This window comes from Ostrinia furnacalis, unplaced genomic scaffold (assembly GCF_004193835.3).
Source record: "Ostrinia furnacalis isolate ACB-3 unplaced genomic scaffold, ASM419383v2 OfSCF1166, whole genome shotgun sequence".
Taxonomy (NCBI): domain Eukaryota; kingdom Metazoa; phylum Arthropoda; class Insecta; order Lepidoptera; family Crambidae; genus Ostrinia; species Ostrinia furnacalis.
The window spans coordinates 772,518-781,102 of NW_021131405.1; the positions used below are offsets into that span (position 1 = coordinate 772,518).

General features: G+C 33.7%; 2 long non-coding RNA genes across 2 annotated transcripts; both read left to right on the forward strand.

The window, feature by feature from the left end:
• Window positions 1–2,205: 2,205 nt before the first annotated feature.
• On the forward strand, window positions 2,206–8,023 carry LOC114351614 (uncharacterized). Its single transcript, XR_003655793.1, has 2 exons — window positions 2,206–2,887; window positions 7,422–8,023. It is a non-coding gene; the product is annotated as an uncharacterized LOC114351614 (long non-coding RNA).
• Window positions 6,971–7,409, forward strand: LOC114351615 (uncharacterized). The gene is made up of 2 exons (XR_003655794.1): window positions 6,971–7,008; window positions 7,313–7,409. It is a non-coding gene; the product is annotated as an uncharacterized LOC114351615 (long non-coding RNA).
• Window positions 8,024–8,585: the final 562 nt, after the last annotated feature.

Genomic DNA, 8,585 nt, shown 5'->3' on the forward strand with positions numbered 1-8,585 from the left:
CATCTTAATAGTACAGCTCTTATTACTCGAATTCAATTACCTAATTATGAATTTCCCATGAAATGAGCTAGCTGTATAGCAATTTATAGTAGGTATAGGATCAGACTGATAGAGTTATAATGCGAAGTTTCCTGCATAGATTTTCATGAGGTTTGGCTTAGTTAGTTTAATCCTGCTTTTGGCACAGAACGAACCTTTCTGAAGCAATAAAATCTGAGACGGATGTCCCACTGGCTTTTAAAAATTTATGTGATAAAGACGGAGTCTGAAATGTAGATGGAAATGGCAAAGGATTAAACTTTAAAGTATATTTAAATTCACTGCCTAATGTTATTTATCTCTTAATATTCAGTTTTATCATAATACAATTTGTAGATGCATAATTAAAATAAAGAATAAGGTGCTTTCTGCAACCGTCTCCATTGTCTTGCTTAGGCAAAAGAAAATTCTTCTATCTTTAAACAATGGTCAGGCACTTAGTAAGTCACATTTATTTTGTAGTGTTTCTTCACGAAGGCATTCATGAATTTTATAAAGGTTTGAAAACTTGAAACTATAGCAACTTAGAGCAAGTTTTTATTCAACCCTTTATACGAGAGTAGGAATATAGTTCCCACCATATTTTAAACTTTATTCAGACTTAATATCCAGAAACAATGAAATATTTCGTCTTGTTATGCCCGTTAAAGGCTTAAATAGTTCATATTATTATTTTGCAGTTCTTTTACCTCACCACAACCCTTAGTTAAGTCTCCATCCTCCATAATCTTGGTTGCTTTACTTTCTAATTCGGAGCCCGGCTGAACTAGACGTATGTGGCTATAGGCTGGAGCCTGGTCATGCATATTCAGAGAAGCTCAAGCGAAGTAGCTCAATGCTGCTTTACTAAACCCCCGCTGTATTCTGTTACGGAAGCGTCTTTATCCAGCTTGGCGCTAAATAAAATCTATGCTAATGTTTTCTCGTTGAGGTCTTTTGAGGACACTTTGTTTAGAGATTCCTTGGCGCTGTGAAGGGGTTAGTGGAGTGCAACCAGCTGGCGTATGGAGGTGCATAATAAAGTGAACCTTAACTGTCAAGATTACATGTCTGCACATTTTCCGAAGTAGCTTCATTAACATGATTAAGTAGGTAAGTAAAGAAAGACAGCTGGTAATGTGGAGACTAATAATAACATTACTAAGAAACTTACGTGTGAAAAGAATACAAAAGTACGAGGTTTACCTACCTAGTTAAATAACAGAATAAGTGATCTGATCAGAGGTCCTAGGGGTTCAAAGTTTAAGGGCACCAAATAAGGTGTAAAATCTGACACCCTTAGTTAAATTTCATAAAAAAACATCGATAGAATAAGATTAAGATTGTGCATGACGAAAAACCGACCTACCCAACTGAATAACAGAGGCGATTGTCACTGCCCATTTCAATTATCCACGCAATCTACATGCAGTCGTGGCCCATAAACTGGAAATCTCACAGACCACGGCGTGTGGCGAATAGAAACTGTCATCGGAAAATTATGGAAATCCACCCTTAACAGACTGGTGGCTCGGGGTTACCTAATTAAAACGGGGAATATGCTACAAGATGTAAATTTAGATTTAACTTTGCGGTACTACTTCTCAGTAGAGATGAATAATAAGCACTGGTTTGATCCATTAAGTCTTAGAAATTTTGTCTGTGTACTTCCTAACTTCTTTGTTGCTTTTATAATTGAAATAATAAGTACACAAACTTAATTTTACTATCCCAGTATTTCATAATGTTCAAATAATTCTTCGCAAAGGCTCGTCTCTTAGCCCAAAATACGAGGGGCAACCTGGAATTCACTCAAAATTTTGAGGAATGCGTCTTGACATTTAGCTGAAGGGTCTCCAAATATTTTTGTACGCATTTCGCCACTATCATTGGTATAAAATAAAGTGGTTGTTTGAATTCGAAATATTTTTGATTAGGATAAATTTTTAAGTTGACAGTGTTTTTTATCTTAGTAAAACCAATGCTGACTTAGATTACGATTCAAATTAACGGTCTGATATTTTTGTAGTACATTAGGTCTGTTAACATTAATGTCACACACTTGGTCTACTTCATGTATTTTACTTATCAAATAAAAATCGACCATGACACACCTAGTGTTAACCCATTATAGACTGAGTTTTCTTAAGGTGTCAGATTTTTGTTTTTTTGATAATAGATAGACTCACAAACTTCATAACCAAATACAATTTAATCAACAGTGAACAGTACGGCTTTCAAAAATTGAAATCAACTTCTACAGCAATTTTTTCGCTAACGCATCATGTTTTAAATAGTGTGAATGACGATAAGTTGACTACTGCACTGTTTCTTGATTTGTCGAAAGCATTCGACCATATCTCCCATGAGAAACTACTTACCAAAATTCATGAAGTTGGCATTAGGGGGCCTGCGTACACATGGCTTGCATCATACTTATCAAACCGCAAACAGAAAGTAGTCATTAGCGGATTAACCAAAAATAAAGATCTTTTATTTTACTCGTCTGACGAAAGACAAAACAAGAGTGGAGTCCCACAAGGGAGTGTATTGGGACCCACCCTATTCTTATTATACATAAATAATTTATCTGACGTAACAAATCATAAATGTATTCTATTTGCTGATGACATTACAATAATTATAACCACTGACAAAAAAATAAATACAATTAAGGACCACGAAATTGACATAAACAATACTTTACATAATACTATCCAATGGCTTGACAACAATAATTTGACAATTAATCTGAATAAAACTAATTACATACAATTTAATCAATCCAAACACTTACAATATAATTTTAATTTAAATATAAATGTTGGAAATGTAGCAATCAAGAAGGCATCCGAAACAAAATTTTTAGGTATAACAATCGACCAAGACATTAATTGGAAGGCACATGTAGATGATCTCTGTATAAGAATCAATCGGTTTGTATATGCATTGAAACAAGTTAGGANAAAAATTTGGAATGGAGCTTGGCATTGCACGCTGCACATAGCCCCACGTTACATTTTCTATACTCTGATATTGTTCGAGAGTTGCAATTATCTTGAGTTCGTTCTATAAATTTCTGCTTCGTCTTGGGACCTTCATCGTCCTCCAAAACTGCCAATGTTTGTGAAAGTTACATCTAAAATAAATAAAAACCTATGGTTTTGTAAAGTATAGGAAACTATTTTACTTTATCTTCCTGTATACCATATATACCATTGAATATATCACATACTTCCCAATAAATACAGTAAAAACTAAAAATAATAAAATAATTAAAAAGACACGGTAAGCGGCTAGCGGTACCGTACGGTACCAGTAATTTTGACATACAATATTTCCCATTATTATTACCTATCGACGTAATTTTACACCATTTCACAATAAAAGCACTTATGGAGAATACAAGATTGTAACAAAATCAGTATTTCACTATCACACAAAAAAAATATGATCACTTAATTTTATGGCGCGTCAATTTTTAAGAGAAAATTTTGATGCGCTCACTTCAATCATCAATTACACACAACTGAAAAGAATAACTGTCAATTTTTATTCCTATTAGCATATACCATATCTATTGGCTACGATTTGCATCAATCAGAGCACTGCATCTTTTCACATGTTAATGTATAGAGCCAAATTAAAACACACAAAAAAGTGGTACCATATGGGACCGCTAGTCTATAATGGGTTAAGGTTGCAAATACCACCGGTGGTTATTCTATTGGCTTAACTTACTCGTATAGGCAACATAAGTAGACACTTGCGCATTTAACGAGCGTTTTATTAGAGGACGGAAGGTAAGTTATAGCCGAAAGTGTTTCATAAGGCACACAACCCGAGCAAACATCGCACTGCAAATAAGGGGCTCTGCAGGACAGATCGACCCCATAATTCAATAGATGCTCCCAAAATAAGAGGCATTCTGCCTTACGTGCCACGCACACAAACTACGTCAATAATATAATTGTCCAGTGAAAAAATTGTTCGGAAATTAGATCTGAACTTAGTTATGTCACTGCGTTGTGGAAAGAACATAATATTGGACGAAGATACATTCAAGATAATTATCTTGAATGTATCGTCTTTATTTTAAAATGTTCTATCTTGTATTTACTTTGCCTGTCATACTTTGCCGCAAAAGAATAACCAAAAAATCATCTATAAATAACCGTACCATTTACTTTTATGGTTAAAACGTGGAGGCTAATATTGCTTACAGCACCTATCCACTTGACGTTTCTATCGCCCACTTACAAGTTCATTTCCTCAGACTGCCCTAAAAGTAGATTAAACAAGTTTTTTTTGCTATTTCTTTGACAATTTTACCACAAATTTAACATAAACGATCTACGTCAGACATGAATTTCTTTCAGACCCAGCGTTTTATATGAACGGAATTCGAGGGTATTTTCAAGATTATCTATAAGTCGAGAACTGGTCCCAAAACCTTATTCAGTCCCAGTAGAAATAGTATCTGAGTGCAAATCGGTCGGGGACCTTGCCTTATCTGGAACTAGAAATCGTTTATCTGTTCCACATGAATAGACCGTTTCTGGAATAAAATTCATAGGATAACCTAGAATTACGAAAAACTCAATAAGTACGACTTTAATCATTTTGGGGATTTGCACTGCTTGATTAGATTTTTTTTTCGATTTTTTCAATACGTCAATGTCTATGCTATAATTATGATGTAAATACAACGTAAACAATCACATTCAAAACACTGAAAGTCATTAGGTAGTTTAATATTTGAAACCGAAACAGCAGAACAACACTCGACTCGATGCTCCAAACGAATTTCGGTATGGATCTCTTTCATATTGATACCGATCGTGAATAATAGGCACAATATCCGCCAAATCAAATTTTATTTACGCAAGCCCGGGCGGGCGGGCATTCAAAAACAGGGTTTCTCAAAGTGGGGTACTCGAACCCCATTCGATGGTATACGCGACAAAATTTACGTAATGGTGCCAGACTTAGGCTGAGTTGCACCACCTAACTTGGACCGTAACTATAACGATAACGGGCGTTTTTTGTATGGAATTTGACAGATTTTTGACGTTTTTCGAAGTTAAAGTCAGATGGTGCAACCCAGCCTTAAAATTTAACAACAACAACTAGTTTGCAACAGTGCCAAAATATCGGAAACTCAAAATTAAGGTACATGGTAGCAATCCCGTCAGTAATAATAATAATGTTAGTGACCATGAAAGTTTAAAACAATACAGCCTTAAAATTGACCAAAATAGCTCCTAAAAATTATCCCATTTGCAACAAGAAACAGTGCTTGTTTTTTCACATTAATTTTAAAAATATTGTTTTCAATAGTCAATTTTATCATATTTTTTTAGGGGAGGGGGGTTTAAAATAATTACCTAGTTTTAAGGGGTTCGCTGTCACCTGGAAACTATAACAGGGGTTCTTGGAGCAGAAAGTTTGAGAAACCCTGTTCTAAAACACAAAAGCTGTTTACACGACCGCCGAGCCGCGAGCGAACCCCAATGAAAGATACTATAAAATTTTTAATGAATTGCAATGCTTTTCGAGTGGACTACACCAATCAGGTTTGCCGTTTCAAATGTAAAGTTATTGTTTATGTAATTGGTATAATTTTTGGAACAATTTATTGAAACCAGCTAAAATAACAGATTTCCAATATCCAAGGTATTGGAAAATTTATTTTTATTTTAGTTTAAATCGGGTATTTTAAACCAGATTAAGGGCAATGTCACTTTACAGCAGATAATGCAATTACTAGGTACGTGTACAATTTAATATTAAGTTATAAGTAATTTAAAATCTGTGATTAATCTTAAAAGCTCTCATTGTGATCTTTACAAATTAAAATTCATAGAAGACGCTTTCTTTGTTTATGCATATTTCAAATCGAGTTTAACCGGCAAACATACGTGTTTATAATATTGTTTACCAATTTTCCCGGGAAACGGGCCTATAAATGAAAAATAATATTGTAACATTCCAGGAAACCATAATGTTCATATTATATTAAAGTCAGAACTTTTTATGAAACATGCGCACGTGTTCCTGGAATAAGGTAAACGATCTTTGCCAAAATGTTTAGGGATATTATAAAATGTGACTTGAACACTCGATGAAGATTATACTCTATCTATATGTAGTACAGTCCAGGATCGATCCGAACCAGTGAAAATCCTTGGAGAAAGCCTTTATCCAATGTAAGTTTGCAAGTGTAAATTATATAATTATTACAAATCCTACAATTATTTAATATGACTTTCGAAGCAGTTCGTCATATTGCTAATAGCAGTCTATTATTTTAAGCCTTAGGAAATTGAAAATGTCAAGTCAGTAATCTGTTTATTCTACAGCCAAAGATATTTAGAGCTTTTAAATCTTAATTTTATGTACGTATTCGTTAATCAAAAACTAAAAAGTAATTAATTAGTGGGCAAACATTACTTTCGTAGCGAAGGCTCAAGAAACTCTGTCCATAATTTTCATAATCGGTAATGTAGCGTCATAAAAGCGCTTCTTACTGAGATACTTAACACTTTAGTTGGCCGTGTTGGCAGTCGCCTCGTTGTTAGGGTTACCATAATATAATTGGGAAAAATAGGAAGAAAACCCAACATTTCAGAAAAAGTCTAGAAATATTTGTTACAGTAATAAATAGACCGTTGTCAGTTTTGAATAGGATTGTGCAAGTCCGATTCTGTTCTTATAAAATTCGGACATAAGATCGGGTTTTCTAGGTGTGTCCTGATATACCAGAACCTTGGACGAATAAACCACTGGACGCGTAACGAGTGACGTTTTCGTCTTTACCCCGCTAGCACTTACCATGGCTAAATTAGCCATGGTAAATGTTGTCAGGTTGTCACTTTGTCAGTATGACGCCAGCTCTCGAAGAGTAAAAATATCACGAAAAATGGGTAAATGCGCCGTACTTTATTGCAAAAATTATTCCTGTCACACAAGAAATGTTTCTTATCACGCGTAAGTACATTTTAAATCTATTATAGTAGCTATTTTTTCGTAAAATAAATAAAATTTGATATGTAAACAAAATAAGATTACGTCATTTTAAAAAGTACTCATTGTACATGTAAATGCTTAAAACATGTAGCATATTTAATTTGGTTGGATTATAGGTTTCATTCATTCATTCACATCTCATTTTTTATGACGTAAAGGGCTTGAAAAATGTCGATAAGTTTATCGATATACCAAACAAACTGAAACTGAAATTATTCAAATTAATTTTAGATTTTGATAGATTTTTTTGTTTTGATAATTTTAGTCACATGAAACAAAAGATTATGAGATAGACATAGATGGAACATACAAAACAAGCACACCAGTAAATGTAAGTAATAATTACACCTTTTTTGAAATATCAAAATTTTTAGGTATAACAATCGACCAAGACATTAATTGGAAGGCACATGTAGATGATCTCTGTATAAGAATCAATCGGTTTGTATATGCATTGAAACAAGTTAGGAAAGTGACTAATATATCAACAGCACTAGTGTCTTACCATGCCTATGTTGAATCGATTCTGCGCTACGGCCTCATAGCGTGGGGAAATAGTACAGATTTTAATAGAGCCTTCATCGCGCAAAAAAAATGTATTAGAGCTATAGCTGGGATACCATCCGACAAATCGTGTAGACCCTTATTTCTAGAGTTTGGTTTGTTACCATTACCGTCTTTGTATATTTTAGAAATATGTACTTTTGTCAAGAAACATTTTACGTTGTTCAAAAGAGTCTGCGATATAAATTTGCGAACCCGTAGAGACCCAGATAGACTTGTTCTGGAAGTCATACCTAGATCTGAGAAATATAACCGAAATTGTGTAGCAATGTGTGTTAGAATATATAATAAAATACCAAAAAGTATAAAAACATTAAATTCTAGCCAATTTTCAAATAAACTGCGTGGATGGCTTAAAAGTAAAAACTATTATAGTGTCACAGAGTTCCTTAATGACCGAGAGTTTTGAATATAATGATTATTGTAACAATATTTAGCACTAATGTATGTACCTTTAACATGACTGGGTTTTTTGGCCCAAAATTAATATTTGCATGCTTCGTGTAAGCAAAACATGACTGAACATTTTTCTGTGTAACATCTGCATATACCGTGTTTTAAGCAAATAAATGTATTCTTATTCTTTGAAATGTATTCATAATTGTGGTCTACATAATGCTATACAAGCACAAAAAAAATTATTCGACCTGTAATCTGGAAAAAAAATGCTGGTACCATATGGTACCGCTAGCCTCTTACTGTGTCAGTTGGTTAAAACATAACTTTATCATGGACTTTATAAAAATTGGGTAAATTATATATTTTATTATTATTATAATATGTATTAATATACAAGCAAATAACAGGAGTGATATTAAATGTAAAAAAGCTGTATATTGGGTAAGCAATATTCATTTTTATCTTTGAATATTCAAAAATTTGGAATGGAGCTTGGCATTGCACGCTGCACATAGCCCCACGTTACATTTTCTATACTCTGATATTGTTCGAGAGTTGCAATTATCTTGAGTTCG